At 40.7% G+C, this 17655-nt stretch overlaps 1 protein-coding gene across 5 annotated transcripts in view; it reads right to left on the bottom strand.

The window, feature by feature from the left end:
- CCDC85A (coiled-coil domain containing 85A) overlaps positions 1–17655 on the bottom strand; it is a 206811-nt gene that overhangs the window by 179702 nt on the left and 9454 nt on the right. The gene's annotated exons all lie outside the window — the stretch shown is intronic.

The raw sequence follows: 17655 nt of genomic DNA, 5'->3' as shown, positions 1-17655 counted from the left end.
ACCTACAAAGCAGAGCGGAAACTCAGTCGTGGAATCAAAGGTGAGCACAGGGCCGGGAACACAGCAGTAGCTCCATAAAAAATAAATGTATAAGTGAATGGATGGATAAATACCCATTTCAACGGATGACTTGTCTAGCTTTTCCTTACGCTACATTTTGGCATCTCCAAATACACAGCCTAATCTAGATTCTTAACCCAGTTTAAGGTCTTAAACTCATGTAAATTGTTCAGAATCTAAAATAAAAATGACCAATTCTCCCAGGTTTCAACCAGTACAGGTAGTTCATTACAATTCACTACTGATTAAAAACTTTGCCCAAAATAAAAGTATTAACCAATAAAGGCCATTCTCATCTAGACTACTTAATAGGGAGTCTTGTATCCAAGCCAACATGTAGTTTCGAAACCGGGGGGGGGAGAACAGACTCTTATTTGCATCTTTGTAATTTTTACAAAGTATCTCCCGGGCCTAAATTAATCTTTGTTGGCCCTAGGATTTTGTTTGTCTGTTTTAATTTTCTTTATAAGAAGCAGAGAAAAGACGTCACAAGAGACTCAGCAAGATTATTTACTTTCAAATAGGTTGCATTCAACAAATTAGCATTCTATTTACTTTCTGTGAAATCACTGTACCACAGCCATCTGTACAAGTGAGCTAGGATATAATTATCCTATCAAGACAGAATATTGAAGATGACTTGGATATGAACTCAGATAGCAGAGTCAAATCTGCCACCATTCTGTGATCTGGTCGGGAGGCCTTCAGAGGATGGCTCAGAAGGCCCAGACTTTGACACCAAGGTCAAAAGATTTCTTCCTTTCCTTTCTGCCTGCATTCGACCCCAGGCCTGCATGCACAAGAAAAGCCCTTGAAACACATGAAGAATGCTTGCTGTCTCCTGTCCGGGTTATAAATGGGGGAGTTTTGAGATTGGATATGGGATACAAAGGAAATCCTGGTTTCTTCAGGATTTAGTAGTGGATGCTTGAAAATCACGAAGCGTCGGGGCACCTGGGTGGCTTAGTCGGTTAAGCGTCCGACTTTCACTCAGGTCATGATCTCACGGTTCGTGGGTTCGAGCCCCGCGTCGGGCTCTGTGCTGACTGCCAGCTCAGAGCCTGGTGTCTGTTTCAGTCTGTGACTCCCTCTCTCTCTGACCCTCCCCTGCTCACGCTGTCTCTCTCTCTCTCCTAGAAATAAAAAAAAAAAAAAAAAAAAACATTAAAAAAAAAAGGAAAATCACGAAGTGTCAAGAGTTTACAAGACGGGAGAAGACATCCTGGAGACTAAGAACCCAGGCTGCCAACTGTCCTAATAATGTCCCCTTTTCCTCCACATCCCTTTTATCAAGCATTCTGGGTGAGCCTGGAAGAAAACAATGTGAAAGCCTGATGGTCATCCTGAACCTATAAAATCACTGTGAAGGTTTCTCTCTGAGTCAAGCTGAGCTCAAGAACATTGCTGGACCTCGTGGTAAGTGCTTCACCACGGTGCCCAATAAATTCTAAGATCCAGTTCCTCAAACCAGGCTTTTCTCAATCTGTGTTAATCTAGGATTCCAGGAGCTGTGACTGCAGGAAAGTAAGGGCTCCATGTTGCTCTAACATACAGCACCACTCCAAATTACTCTGCTCACTCTCCTCAGTGAGCTAAGGTAGGTGTTCGTAGATCAGACATCTGTTTGCGTGTCTATGTGCGTGGACTATGGAGAGGAGAGACCCAGAATAAAAATTCATTTTATAGATAAAATTAGCAATTTTATTTCTTCTGAGCTAATCACACTTCATATCCTGAATATTATTCAAAACTAGCTCTTAAATAAGTAAATCCTCCTAGAACTCAGAATTGAGGCAGACAGGCAATTAAAGGAACCTTAGACTCAACCTTTTCAAAAGGGAACCTACTGAGGTCACATTTACTTAATTAAGCTATTAAAATGGAAATTCTGCCCAGCTAGTTCCATAGCAAAGGAAGGAAAAGAAAGATGCAACAGGAAACAAGAAGGCCTTTAGTGGATTCAAGGATAAACATGGTCACCCTTCTGTAGTAATTATTCTTCTCTAGGAAAAAAAACACTAAAAATCAACAGCACCTCAGCGGGTGGGTTATGGGTAGAAGGGAGTAAAAGCTTGGTTTCTTTTAAAGCATTTTATTTGGTTCCTCTCCAGCCCCAAAAGGCACCACAAAGCAAAAAAGACATGGAGGAGACTAAGGAAAAGAAGCTCAAGGTCAAGGTTTTTGAAGAGGTGCCAATTTGAATGTCTACCTTTAAAAAATAAAATCTCGCTGCCCACAAGCTGATTGATTGTGTGTCTTTATAACATGCCTATCCTTACAGAAGTGACCAAGTATACACCCTCCATGACAAGAAGAATCCAGAAATGGTGTTATCTGGGACCATCTATTCAGTAGTCCAGAAATCTGGCTGGTATGTCCCAAAATAATTGCTTTGGGGGTTCTCTGGGTTGGACCAAAGGTTTTCAAACTTTGCAAAATCAGGTTTGTTCAGGTAAAAGCTTAGGCAGGAGTGTGAACAAACCAGATGAATGCAGGCTTGCCTTGGGGAAAGGGTCTGATTGGTCTGAGTGAAGGGGGTGGCAGAGCCTGTCTATTCCCCCTCGTTCACATCAACCTGTCCCCAAAGAGGCTACACAAATGCACTAGAGCTTGGTGGAGCAAAGTTTGGAGATGATCGGAGACTTCACAACATCACAGGTTAAAAGGATGTCAAAATACTAAAGAGGAAAGCCATCAAAATGAATAGGACATGTAAAGGCTAAATTGGGTTAGCTTTACTATCTAGACTAAGCGAAGGGTCAACAAGTTTCAAGATTATTTTGTTCTTTTTTGTTTTAACAGAAGTAGTTTATTGATTTCTACTTAGCACGATCTTTCTGCCTTCCAGGCAATGAGGCCATATTTTCCCCCAAATCTTATAACATCTTTATTACTGACTCAGAAGATAGTAGTCAGGAGATGAATTTTCTTAATTCATAACCCTCACGTAAACTCCTCCACTACAAAGTAGTAGTAATTCAGCATAGCCTTTACTGGAAAAAAATAAAATAACAGAAGAGGTTGATATGATGGCATAAATCGGGGTGGAGAGAGCCCTCAATCTCTGATCATTGCACAACTGTCTAGCCCTGGAACCCTTAAGGAATAAAAAACTATTAGAATAAAACTGAGTTATAAAATCCCAACAAGAGTTTTGTTAGTTTTTTAGCATTAAAACAAAACAAAACAAACTCTCCAGGTTCACTTCATTTAATTACAAGGTCTAGAGAATGTTTCTCCCCATTTGGAAACGAACACTGCTTCTATGAGGCACCCATGTGCAGCATTTAACACTCTGTCTAGCCCCTATTTGCTTTCTAGAACCATCTGGCACCACCTAACAAAGACACCAGCACAGGGCGCCTGGGTGGCTCAGATGGCTCAGGTCATGATCTCACAGTTTGGGAGTTCAAGCCCCGCATCGGGCTCTATGCTGACAGCTCAGAGCCTGGAGCCTGCTTCAGATTCTGCGTCTCCCTCTCTCTCTGCCACTCCCCGCTGGCACTGTCTCTCAAAAATGAATAAATGTTAAAAAAAAAAAAAAAAAAGACACCAGCACGGATCTACTCACGTCCTCCTCATTCCTTCAACAGCATAAATTCCATCTCTCACAGACATCCCCACCACCTGGGCCACCCTACCCAAATACTCCCTAGGACTCAAGCTCACAACATGCCTTTGTAAGTGGCCAGCCCTGTCATGGTCGCAGGTGAGCCATCTCCTAGGCCCACAAAGGCCCACAGTAAGGCTTCAGTCTGTTTGTTTTTTTGGTTCTGAGTTTTGTTTTGTTATTGTTTGTTCTATTTTTATTATAGAGAAAATGTGCATGAGTTGGGGGGAGGGGCAGAGGGAAAGAGAAATTTAAGCAGCCTCCACGCTCAGTGAAGAGCCTGACTCAGGGCTCAACCCCATGACCCAGAGATCATGACCCGAGCCAAATTCAAGAGTCAGAAGCTCAACTGACTGAGCCACTCAGGTACCCCTCATTCTGTCCATCAGGTTCCTGATTCTATACTTTCATTGTTATTGACATCCTCTCATGGATATGTCAGACCAAGAACTCCCAGCATAAAGAGGCTGTGGCTCACTTGTCTGCCCTACCTTATGGAGCATCTATCACTGTGCCGCACCCACACAAAATACAGTGCTTGTTGAACAAATGAGTGTGTTTAAGCATTATTTCCAATCATCTCCCATCTACACACACAACAGTACAGAAATATACAAAGTAAGTGAGCCATGAACAGACTTTGGTTTTCTACTAGCTCCCACACTCATGAGTCTTTTATCAACTTGTGCTTTCCCTTACTGTCATTTACGTTTGTTTTACTATGTTGTTTATCTCCGGACACACTCTGATTAGCCTTTAATTTGTTGTAATAAATCTCGATTATCTCTGGCATTGTTTAGAACTTGTAGCTGCCTCATGAGTCAAGGCAATGATTTACAATGAAATTGCTATAGATTTTGCCCTTCCTCTCACTTAACATTACCTTCCCAATTACATTCAAGAGCCTTACTCCAAACTAGTTCAAACCCCAGCTATAAATTAATAGGATTAAAATGAAGAAAGGAGAAATGTCTTTATTCGGTCCAAAGGTTTCAGAAAAAGACCACCAGAATCTGGTAAGGTGAGATGTAACATCACACAAAGAGCCTGGTGCCATGTACTTGTCATGGGTTTACACTCTTCTAAACTTTAGTTGATAGTGATACTCTCCCATCTGGTGCAGAGATGGCAAAAAAACAAAAACAAAAACAAAAACAAAAAACAAAAAAAAAACCACCTTGGGAAAAATCTAGTCTACAGTAGACTAGAAAGTGAAATTCTTCACTCTGATTTTCCAGAGTACTATTCCACTAAACAACATGGGAAAATACATAAGCATCCAAACACAGGTACCTGTTTCACTCATGGCCAGTGCATGTCCAATCCACCCTCTACAACTTGCCCAAGCAGAAGAAATCAGGCATCAGACTGACTTCAGACTTGTACAAATCCCAAGTCACCTCCACTACAGCCTTCGTAGCTCCTTGTTCACCAACCAAGTATTCAGACTCATCAGTGTGGCCCTGTCAAAGGGGATTGGGTCTATTCTGACACTGCTAGAAGAACTTCTGCAACCTTGACAAGGGGCTTACAAGACACGATAGTGCATAGATCACATTTAGTTCAGCATTCCTCAGGCTGTGCCATCCATGCACAATGAACTTTCCTCCAAGGCACAGAATCCCTCTTGGATGCCATCCTTGTTGCTCTCCGTTAGGAGGCCAGCCCCAGCAGTACAATCACTGGAGGAGGTTGGATGGGGTAGCAAGCAGAGAGAGGAACCCACAATCTAAGCTGACCAGACCCACAGGTTGATGAATCACCTTTCTTCCTGTCCTAGGGAGAAAAGTGGCAAGAATCTGGCAGTGGGAACGTGGATTTTGATTCCTGGGTTCCACCGAGGCACACAGATCATGCCTACGTGAAACTCAGTGAACAGTGAGAATTCTGTTTATCAGCATACATACCTGGTAAAACCAGATTTCCTGCAATGGCAGGGATTAAAAAAAAGAAAAAAGTCCAGAATGCACTGGACACTAGAAATGTACTTTTTATTATTGCATTACTGAATCTGAACTCTGGGCTACAAATTTCCAAAGAATGTTCAATGGAGATGCATCAGTACAATGTTGTCAGCTATTTCTTTTTAATGAATGGGAAAGTCCAACTTTTTATATTTTATTTTAGAGAAAGAGCCTGAGTGGAGGAGCAGGGCAGAGGGAGAGAGAGAATCCAAAGCAGGCTCCACGCTCAGCATGAAACCTCATGCGGAGCTCGATCCCACGGCTCTGGGATCATGACCTGAGCTGAAACCAAGACTCAGACACTTAAGTAGCTGAGCCACCCAGGTGCCCAGGCGCCTATTTTAAATGTTCAAATGATCTTTCATGAAATGATGGTGTTAGAAGAGATTGTTTTATAGTCCACACCTACCAGAAGTAAAAAGTTGTCAGTTCCAAGTTTATGTTTAGGTCTTATATATCGGGAAAATTTAAATTCTGAGACTACTAGAGCTCTCCATCTGGAGCCACTTAAGTGAAGGAAAAATTATTTTGCCCACAGAAGTTGGGGATGTGCTAAAGGTCACACAGCAAGAAAGTAGCAAAGTCAGCTCTACATAACCAAATCACGGTTGGCACATAGACCATGATGTCTTTACTTAATTTCCAAAATTATATCAAATTGATGGTGACTTGAAAAATCCAGAGGACTCCATATGAACTCTGAGGTCATTTTCTCCAGGAATGTACTTATGTAATCCATTTTTCCAAATGTTTAAAATCTTTGAGTATAGTTGACACACAGCATTAGTTTCACGTGTACAACATAGTGATGTGATGTAACTTTCTACACATTATGCTATGCACGCCTGAATGCTGTCATCCTACAACGCTGTTACAATACCATTGACTGTATTCCCTATGCTATACCTTTTATCCCCGGGACTTCTTCATTCCTTAACTGGAAGCCTATATCCCCCACTCCTCTTCACACATTTTGCCCATCCTCCCAATCCCGTTCGCTTCAGCAACCGTCACTTTGGTCTCTGTATTTAGAGGTTCGGATTCTGGTTCTTGCTTATTCATTTGCTTTGTTTTAGATTCCACATGTGAAATTACACCCGATTTTTCTTTCTCCATCTGACTTATTTCCATAGATTTTCAACAGTGAGTGCACCAGTTTGCATCCCCACCAATAGTGCATTAGTGTTCCTTTCCACATCCTCACCAACGCTGATTATTTCTTGTCTTTTTGATGTGTAGCCATTCTGACACGCATAAGGTGATATCTCATTGTGGTTTTAATTCGCATTTCCTTGATGGTAAGTGATACTGAGTATTTTTTCATGCTTTTTTTTTTTAATTTTTTTATTTTAATGTTTTTATTTATTTCTAGGAGAGAGAGAGAGAGACAGCGTGAGCAGGGGAGGGTCAGAGAGAGAGGGAGTCACAGACTGAAACAGGCTCCAGGCTCTGANGTGCACAAATCATAAGTGTGTACCTTGATGAATTACCACGCATGTAATCAGCATCCAAATCAAAGAAATAGAATATGACCAGTATCTCAGGAATCCCTGCACTCCTTCCGATCACTAGCCTCAAAGCCACTTGTTACCTTGATTTTATTTTATTTTTTTTTTAAATGTTTTATTTATTTCTAGGAGAGAGAGACAGCGTGAGCAGGGGAGGGTCAGAGAGAGAGGGAGTCACAGACTGAAACAGGCTCCAGGCTCTGAACTGGCATTCAGCACAGAGCCCGACGCGGGGCTCGAACCCACGAACCGCGAGATCATGACCTAAGCGAAAGTCGGACGCTTAACCGACTAAGCCACCCAGGCGCCCCTCTTGATGCCTTTTAAGTAGTGCATCACACTACTTACCTCTATGAAAGTTTATTTTTAAGGGTTTTTAAATACATTTTAAAAGATCTATCACTTCTATTCACAATTAAAATAGAATTTGGCTAAGCGAGGTTTATAAAGTTGTTTCACTGCTTTAAAGCTTAAATGAAGTTGAAATGCCATATGCCAGTTTAAGGGTGGGTATCTATTACTTTAATACATGGGTGAAATTTGATGCCTACAATATTTAAAATTTTAATGTTTATGTTTGAGAGAGAGAGAGAGAGAGAGCGAGCAAGCATGAGCAGGGGAGGGGCAGAGAGAGACAGGGAGACACAGAATCTGAAGCATGATGCCTACAATTTAAAAATGACTAAATAAGCTTTGTGAATATGTATAATAGTATAGGCCTAGCTCACTTTTTGAAATGAATCCCTATTGTGTACGTGACTATATAGGCTCTCGTGAGAACAACATTTCCAAGGAAAAAATTTATGTCCTAGGCCAACAAACCCCAAAGTGGGCAATTTTGAGATGACACTAGGAAATGCTAAAGATATTAAGGGTGAAGACCATGTGGCACATAGTTTTACGGTAACAAGGACAGAAGTATTGGTCCTCATTTTAAGTGTTAACCGGACACTAAAAATAAACAATTTTAAGCCTGTTCTTCCACAGATTTTGAAAAGCTTGATGGTGCCAAACAGTTTCTCATGAATGTCACTATACTGGGGGAGCTATTCGTGGCAAACCACCTGGACAATGGTTATTTCTAGACCCCTAATTGATCATAATGCTAAATGTACTCTCTTCCAAAGTACCCTCACATGTAAAGTCTGCAGCTAAATTCAGCCACTTCCCCCCATAGCTTCATGACCATGACAATTCTGGTTGGTTCTCGTAATAAGGAAGTGGCCTCCCCATCAATAAAAGACAGGTGCCTGTTAATGATGAGCACTGCCCAACAAATCCCTTGAAATGCTCCATGGCCTTGTCTCCCTCACACCGCCTGTGTCTGCTAGTTTCACCGTCTTTCTTATTGAAGGTGGACTCTTATCTCACTTTCCTACTAGCTGCATCGACTCCGTCATTTGCAGAAAGGACTCATAACTTGCCTTTCAGAGTCTGAACTGGCACTTGCTGTCTAGGGAACTAGAAGAGATGCTGAATTAACGAGCACGGTTAATTTGAATTCTCGAGAGTGGTTCAACAGACCCGGCTGCTTCGAACAGAAATCTGCAACTCAGATATTCTGACCTTTTAAATGCCATCAAAAGTGTAATGTAAGTGTACTTTACTTCTGCCTATAGTAGCATAAATCAGAATAACTGGCTTCATTAGTTTTGTTTGCAACAAGCTGAGTTATGAAAAAACACAACTCCTGGAGAGCAGTTGGTGTTACCATCTGGCCCATCCCCTTGCTCCTGGTCTCTCTCCCTTCTGTTTCTCGCAGTCCAGAAACAGACACTTCTGCAGACACACAGCATTTGGGCTGTGAATGCAAGTGGATGTGTGAGGACGGGACGAAGGTCAGTCCATCTTCTCAAGAATATTTATATGGAAGGAAGACGGCCTTGAAGTGGGGAAGAGTCCATGCGGAAGGGAAAGGGCAGGAAGATTTTGGCCTCTTGGGCAAGGAGCAGACTACTCCTTCCACCAGCACCACTAGGGCTGCATTTCAGTAGCTGCCCATCGAGCTGTGAATCCTGTACCCTGTGTGGCCTTATCAAAGGTTCCCAGACAACAGATCTAGCTCACCAGCCAGACTCCCACGTCTTCTAAGAGTCTACTGATGTTCATCTGGTCTCATTCCTATTGCAATGCTCTGGTTTTCTGGAATTTCCAACAGACTGGAGGCAGAATGGCTGTCCATTCCATTTAAGATCTTCATGATTATTACCCCTACTTCAAGTGGCCTCCAAGTCAAGAAGATTAAAAGTCTTTTTCTATAAAATGAATTCTGTGCCCTTGGGAGTCCACTTGACTTTAGCCTTCTGCTAAGCTAACTGGCAATTGGCCGGACAATTCACAGAACTTCTTTGGAAGTTATTTTTCTCCTTCAGAAAATGGGAAAGTTGAACTGGATAAAATAGAGTATTTTACAGGTTTACACTCTAGGATTTTCTGACTTCCTGAACCCAATACTACTAACACTGTCCTATTTTCTTTCTGTTCATCAGTATTAGGATATCCATTTTCCATTGAATATATACACATTCATGTACCCATGTGCTTATGTTTGCATAGAAATATTCATCACTAATTACATATTTCTAATGGTAAGAACACATACACCATGCCCCCAAATGCAATTCATGCCTCTCATCATTTTTGAACCAACCAGCAATTATGGACACTCAAAAGCTATAGCTATATACAACCCAGAACAGGGGTTTCGTCTAAAAGCCAATAATTGTTAGGAAGATAAGAAAACTTTTCAGTTTAAGAAAAAACTTGCAGACAAAATTATACATTACTGCATTAAATGAACACTCTGGACTAGAAAAGCCAACTCCCTCAGGAAGTATCAGAGGCCTTTGAATTTGAGGCCAAAAGTTAACCAAAACATTCTATCCCTCAACTATATCAGCAGGCAAAAATAGTGCTATAAATATTGTTTGCAAAATTCTGAAATGTAGAAATTCACCCCAGTTTTATGTAGCTGAAAACAAAATTGACAGATATATATATAAAAAAAAGTCATTCAGTATCTTAAATTCAATACATTTAATGTTCTATTAAATACACATACAAGAATACTAAGTACAATACAGGTGTGTGGGTATCTGCACAGACAGTGCAAATAACAGAAATAGTCTTTGAGCAATTACCAAGCCCAACCTTTCGCCCTAACATATCCTGTCTTATAGAAAAGCCTACAGAAGGCCTAAATAAGGATCTCAAGAAAAAAAGAAAACTAAATTGTTGCTGAAGTTTTCATTTATCTGGTAATTAAATGTGTGCTTAGTTTCAATCCATGTCCAAGACCACATCTCAGGACCTTCTGCACCTTTCCGTAAGGATTCAGGTACACAGGGGCCCCTGGGTGGCTCACTTGGTTAAGGGTCCAACTCGGAATTTCTGCTCAGGTCATGATCTCACTGTTCGTGGGATGGAGCCCTATGTCAGGCTCTGGACAGCACAGAGCCTGCTTGGGATTCTCTCTCTCTCTCTCTCTCTCTCTCTCTCTCTCTCAACCCCCACCCCTCCCCTACACATGTTCTCTCAAAATAAACATTTAAAAAAGAAAAAGGTACTCAATACACAAACTAGAAAACATAACTCTTTGTTATGCGAAAACTGTAAACAGCCACCCAACCATGTGGGATTAACCCGGTTATGGTCTTTTATCTTAAGGAGGAAAAGCCAGTATTGCCTTCACAAGGGCAGTAATGCAGTCTGCTATTCCTCTGCCACTTTCTCTGCCACCTCTTCTGCCTCCCTCCTGATTAAAGATTTTCTGGCTCAGAAAGAGCAGCCACTCTTTATTGGAAACTCCTGAATGGTGCTCTAAATATGAGGTCATTTATGTGAGGGGCAGCAGTAATGTGAACCTCACTCTTCTGCAGACTAGAGAGCCCTATAAATTAGTGCTGAGATTTCATGCTTGTGTTGTCAAGCATCCCATGGTCTTGATATTCAGTGCCGATTTCCTCGAACTCTTGAAAATCAACTCATTTCCGAACATGGAATATTCTTTATTTCTTATTTAGAACACAATATATTAATCTTTCCTAGAATCAAATTCAAAATAACTGCAAGTGTACAAAATTTTTCCCATACACATTACATACTAAAATATTAAGGGCAACTTGGTTCTGCCCAAGTACCCAAGGAGCAAATATTTCTCAGTTCTTATATTACGGCAATATCTTAGTTAAGTATAGTCAAGACCCAGAAACTAAGTGAAGAGAAACTTTGAAAAGCATAACTACTTACTGATGCATGGCACGTGGACCAGGCACTATCGCTCACACGTTTTACTGCTAAAAAGACACTTTACGATCATTCACTCCTACTTTAAAAACAATTCTAATCAAGGTGGTTATCCACTTTCCTAAAGTATGACTAGGAACAATTAGAGAACAAAATTTAGAAACAGTAGTGAGAAAATAAGTTAAAGTGAGGCCAGCTGAGGGCAGCAAGGAACACTGCTGACTGCATGCTGATACTTGATAGGACTGAAAATTTAAAAGTAAATATTGAGCAAGAACAGAATAGCCACAGGGGTGGGGAGACAGCTGATCTAAGAACTCACTGTGCTACCTACCAGAAAAGCCTTTGAGGCCTCTAAGCATCAGACGTGCCTAAAATTTAGGGAGATTTTAGAGCTTAAGGCCATAAATTTGCAGGGAAAACTTTACCAAATATACACTGGTCCAGTAGGGCTATACCTGTCAATCTTTATTATTTTTAAAACTCTATGTTTATCTTCGCATTTTTTCCAACCAGTGGAGTTTGAGTAAGAGCCCTACACCAATGCCTCAAGAATAATCCATCGTTACTGTGGGTAAACGTATAGGCTTAGAGCAAATCACTGTATTTGTACTCATTTGAAACCTTTGAAAAGTTATTTGAGGAAATGGAATACTCACCATAACTTTCTACTTTCTTATGCTTTGTTTCAAATTATTTCAATTAAAAAGATAAATGCATCACTAGTTCAATGATTCTTTTTTATTTTATCTTCTTGCAATGAACCCAAAATAGAAACATTCAGTTGACTTCAATCGGGTCTAAAGAACATGACTATAATCAGCCCTTAGCAGCAACTGGCTTACATGACTGGATGCCAGGCGCATTTGAACACTGGTTTGACTTAACAGATCAAACTGAATGTTTGGCATTGTTCAGATACAAATTTATTAATATAAATATATATACACACATGTGGATTACAGACACAGATAATCTCCTTTAGGGAAAGGAAAATGGTCCCCTGGATTTAAAGAATTTTCGTAACTTTATTATTGCCAATGGAGTTAAAAACCTTAAATTCTACTGGAAAATACCTTTGTAGATTTCTTGCCTCTCAGATAGTTAGCAATTTCTTAAACTCTATTTCCAAAACCAAGCTTTCTGTCACTAAATCAAAACATATTCTCATGAAAAATGCTTTCCACACACAAGCATCGCACAATAATTGATTCTGTTTTTCAAAACTTCTTAAACTGTTGTCCTATCGATGTGTGTATAAGGCTAACAAATTCCCATACCTAAGCAGAAAGATCAGAAAACCTTAGCTACTCCTTTATCCACCTACATGTCAGTTCACACAATACAAAATACACTCAGAGATCCTCAATTTAAATCCGTTCTGGTATTCTGTAACCATTGGAATTGTTCTCCCAAGAGACATTCAATTTCTATTGTCCAAATTCATTCATAAATGATGTTCTGACTTTTTCTAAGCAAAAAAGATTTATGAGAGCCATTACTCATGCCATAGTGCACCACTACTTAATTTACAGACAACCTTGCTTCAGAGGATTCCTGCTGAGCTCTCCCACACACAGGTTCTCTTACCCCACGTAGACAAGGTCATTTCGTGTTATGAGCATTTTTCGCTCGCTCGTTAATAACGTCAACAAAGAATACGGAGAAATGTGAAAACTCGGAGTAAAACTTATGAGCTAGGAGATGTGAAATGCAGCAGTCTCAGTGGGAAATATTCATTAGCATTGCAGGCATTGCATGATCTACATGCACCATCGGCATCCACTATAAAAGGGTGAGAAATCCATGTGCTTCTCTTTCAGTTTGGATGTGATGGCTTTAAAAAGTGATTCTGAACTACCAGATGCCAGGAAATCCTGAAACTAACTAATAATCCCATCCACCAAAACTGCAAATTTTCAACCCATCCCGCAACCATACCTGAGAACCTGGAGAGGTGAAGGGATCAAGTTTTACAGAACCGGTTGGGGTCAATCCTTCTCAATCCCAGAATTCAACAAAGGAAGGAAAGAAGTTAACTTTCTTATTCTCAAAAAACACCTTGGATTCTTCACCACTTCTAACACTTTCTCTCTCATCCTCACGCTCACACCCACAGCCCCCTCTTATAGAACACACACTCACCCAGGGCAACGGTTTTCACCTGGTCTACACATTAGAATCACCTGAGGAACTCTGCAATGTGCCCAGACCCAGGGCAGACCAATTCAATATGCATGTGGGAGGGGGACCCAAGCACTGGTAATTTTGCAAAGCTACCACTATGATTTTAATCTGCAGCTAGATTGAAAACACTGAAGCAGTGTTTTTGAGTCAGGGGCAATTTGACTGACTCCCTCTCCTCTCATATATTTGGCAACATCTGGAGACCTCTTTGTCACAACTAGGGGCTGCTTGTGGGTAGAATCCAGAATGCTGCTAAAATATAGGAGACAGTCCATTACAACAAAGAATGATCTGGGGTCCCAGCATGAGTGGTGTCACTGTCGAGAAGCCCTGCTCTAGAGAAAGAACTGGTGGGAGAAATAAGAAGAAACCATCTGCTCTCTCTCTAAAGATACCCTCACAAAAGAAGGAAGGACGCACTAAGAAGTTTCAAGAGGAAGACTCACAACCCTGACTCTCATCCAGCAAGGCTGAATGTAGTTCTACATGGACCCTGTCCAACACGAATCAACAGTTTCCTCGTGGGTGCTCTCATTGGCTGGGATGTTGCTGAAGGAGAGCGTGAGGCTACTGTTCACTGGAATGTGCTCTAAGATCACAACGTAAACAAGGATCCCACCAGGAAAATTATGCAATTTTTTTAGAAGGATGGTAAACAACAGAATACCGATTCTTCATTCCTTCTCAGGGGTTGATAACCAGCAATAGGTGCCCCTAGAATGAAAACAAAACTACCTTTATTACTTTTTCAGCTGGATTCATAATGCCCAATGGGTGAACTACTTGTATGGGCTTCTGAGCATCAGAATCATCTTTGCCTGGAAGGTCAACAACAAACAGCTATTGTTGGAAGGACCCTGAATCATCCACACCACCCATGACCCCAAGCTAAGAAGCTAGCTGTTGAAAAGCAAAGATCTGCCAGCTGATAACTGGAAGCAAAAGCACTTGGTTTCATTGTGAAAGGGAACATGTTCACCTAAGAAAGTTTGACCCAACCTTGGATTTCAATGGGATCAGGTAAGTGAATGTCCCCATTTTCAAGGAGGCTGTCCATGTGTGTACAGGTCTAGATAAAAGTGGCTCTACAATTACTTTAATCTGAAATCTGGTACCCAGCAAATAACTGGAATGAAAAGACAAATGCCTTAATGTCTAGATGTAATAGTGTTGAATCTACTTGCTCTTTGGACATGGAGTTCTCTGCAAATTGAAAAGAAATAATTGAATAATAAAGAACTTCTAAAAAAGTAAATGCATTCACAAGGTTTTTTTTTTTTCTGTTTTGACTTTGCTCTTGTTGTTTTTCAATCAGCTACTAATTTAAACATGGCCGTATAGTCTTGGATATTTTTAAGAGAGGAAACATACCCAAAATTCATCTTTGTATCCAGTTGGAAATTAAATTGTCTTAACCAAAGGAAACTCTTGAATACTAAGTTCATCAGCTACTTGGTTCACTGAGGTTGTGATAAGATGTAAAGATGTCCAAGGCACAGTCAAATAAAACAATACACTAATTGCTTTCACTGATGTTCCATTAGCACGTATATGTGTGTCTTTGGAGGGAAGGTTACAAGTAGGACAATATTCTGCCAATAGGTTTCATTCTGCCATAATGAAGACACACTTTCCACCTGCTTTCACCTACTACTTTTTCTCTGAAAATATGCAAGTGACAAGGGAGCATAGTGCAGAAGAAGCCAAAGTATAAGCTAGCACACCCCTCCCCCAGGTGGGACAGGTGTGATACTCCTCTGGCAGTCCTGGCTGCCCAAGAACAAAGGAAAGGAAAGAAAACAAATGGTTAACTGATAAAGATCACGGTCATGCAGGACACGGGTCTCCATGAGTTTACAGATATCTTAGTAAATTATAAGAAACAGGCAATCTTATCAATAGCCTAATCTCCAAAAACCTGTAGACTCGGTTTCTGGAGCCCCAACATCACCCTCTCCTCCACAGTGATGTGGGGAACAAAGGCAAGAAGGAAATGGCAGCTAAAATTACACTTCTTTATAACCGGCAGCCCATTAACAAATACTTGCGGCAAATACAGAGTAGAACTTTTCTCCAGGAACTCCCTACTCTCTTAATATTAATGTTTTGCTAGAGGGAAAAACAACCTTAGCTTGACAACAGCTAGGCCTCCAGTATCCTGTGAATCTTCTTTAGCATACGAATATCTCTTTGGAAATTTTCCATTAGCCTTTACCTCTCCAACTCCGTAGTATAATAACCAGTCACTCTTCACAACCTCAGTGCAGCTCTTTCCACCCATGGCTCCTGTCCCTGTGCTTTAATAATATCTCCTTTCTGCACCAAAGACGTCTTCAAGAATTCTTTCTTGGCCGTTGGCTCCGGAACCCCCATCACCCCAGAACCTTATCACAAGGGCTCACCCAAAACAATCATTATCTCACACCAACTCCAAACAGAATGACTCTAAAATGACTCGGCGGATCTGCAATTTGGGATTTACCTTGCGAATGCTTCCTACTTGTTTCTACACCAATGATTCAACCAAAGTGTGCAGGGATTAAGAATATGAAAAGTCATGGCTTACCATCCATATCAAAAATTAATTTGTAATGGCAGGATAAATTCAAGCTACCAATGCCCAAGTTTATAGGCTGATGATCCATAAACATCTCAGTGTGCCACTGATTTTCCAGTTAATTATTGAAATAAAAATGTAACGCAAATGCACTACAAATATACTTTGGTGAGGATACCAGTTGTCAGAAGATACATCACATAAGAATGAGAAAACCTGAAGTAAACATAAGAATTAAATACAGTGTTATTCTAAATGCTGCATCTATGTCACATCAAATTTTTAACTAATTAAATGGTTAAATATTAAAAATCATTTGCCGGATCATGAAGTTTATCTGAATCCAGGTACCAATACGCCATGATGTAATGTCATCCACATACAGAAATATACCTTACTTTATGCAAAGCATTGCTTAAAAATTGCACCTGAAACCTTTTCTTCTGAGTCAAATCATGCCTTGATTAAACTAGAGAAGTTCTTTATTTAAAAGAGCACATTGGGAAAGAAAAGAATTGTTTTGTAAGTGAACTACCTGCCCCTAATTAATTTTGGGGGGGGTGGTTCAAGATACAGACCTTCCCTAAAATAATGCACATGTTTATTTCTCGTGCTCATTAAAAAGTAATTGAGAAATGGAAAAGTTATTAACTTGACCTTCCCGTTAACCCATGGCAAGACAAGCTTCATGGCCAGTGGCTCACGTCACCACAGTAACACAACTAAAATGTCTTTTCAAATGACTTTCATCTCTTGTGAGAAGTGCACAGTCAAGGGTGCCCACAGCAATCAGGGCAGCATCTGGGTCAGTCCTGGAAAGAGTGAGGGAAAGTGCAATTAACCGAGTAAAAGCTCCAGCCAACCAGCCAGGAGGCTTTGGGGGGGCGGGGCTTGGCTTCTGCCAGCTTCCACCTCACAACCCAACCCAGAAAGTAGCAATATCTCATCTTCCCCACCCTTTCCAATTCCATTTACACTTAAAAGAACACTGGATACATTAGAAGCCAAGCTTCAGGACTCAATTTTCAGCACTAGGAGAAAAGGATTAGGATGAAATAGGATCCAACAGGTAAATCCCCAGGTACAATATTGAAAATTTACCCCTTCATGTCACTACTACATTGACCACCTCCACCACTGCTCAGAGCTCACTGCACGTAAGCATTGTAGCAGCTTTCGAATAAAGCAAACAACCTCAGATATTTTGGATGAAAAACCCCACAGTTTATGAAATCAAACATTTTAGTTCTAACTCAACAATAAGTAACATAAAAGGATTTGGGAAGGCATTTTGTTTGTTTGTTTGTTTGTTTGTTTTCAGAACCGATTTTTTTTTCCCTCTCTGGAGTTCAAAGTGGTTTTAGAACCAAGATGCAGAAAATTAAACCTCTTCCAAAAGGCTTAGGGTCAGGTTTAGAGCCACCTTGGCAAATGCAGTGGATGTCACACTTTGAAAACCAAAGGAGCGTCCAAGTACATCAGCATATTTTAAAGAGGAACATTTAACACAGTGGGGAGGCTGCC

This window comes from Hyaena hyaena, unplaced genomic scaffold, assembly GCF_003009895.1.
Source record: "Hyaena hyaena isolate Hyena2069 unplaced genomic scaffold, ASM300989v1 scaffold_746, whole genome shotgun sequence".
Lineage (NCBI taxonomy): Eukaryota > Metazoa > Chordata > Mammalia > Carnivora > Hyaenidae > Hyaena > Hyaena hyaena.
Note: the sequence above shows the minus strand (reverse complement) of the source record. Positions and strands in the feature narration are given on the sequence as shown.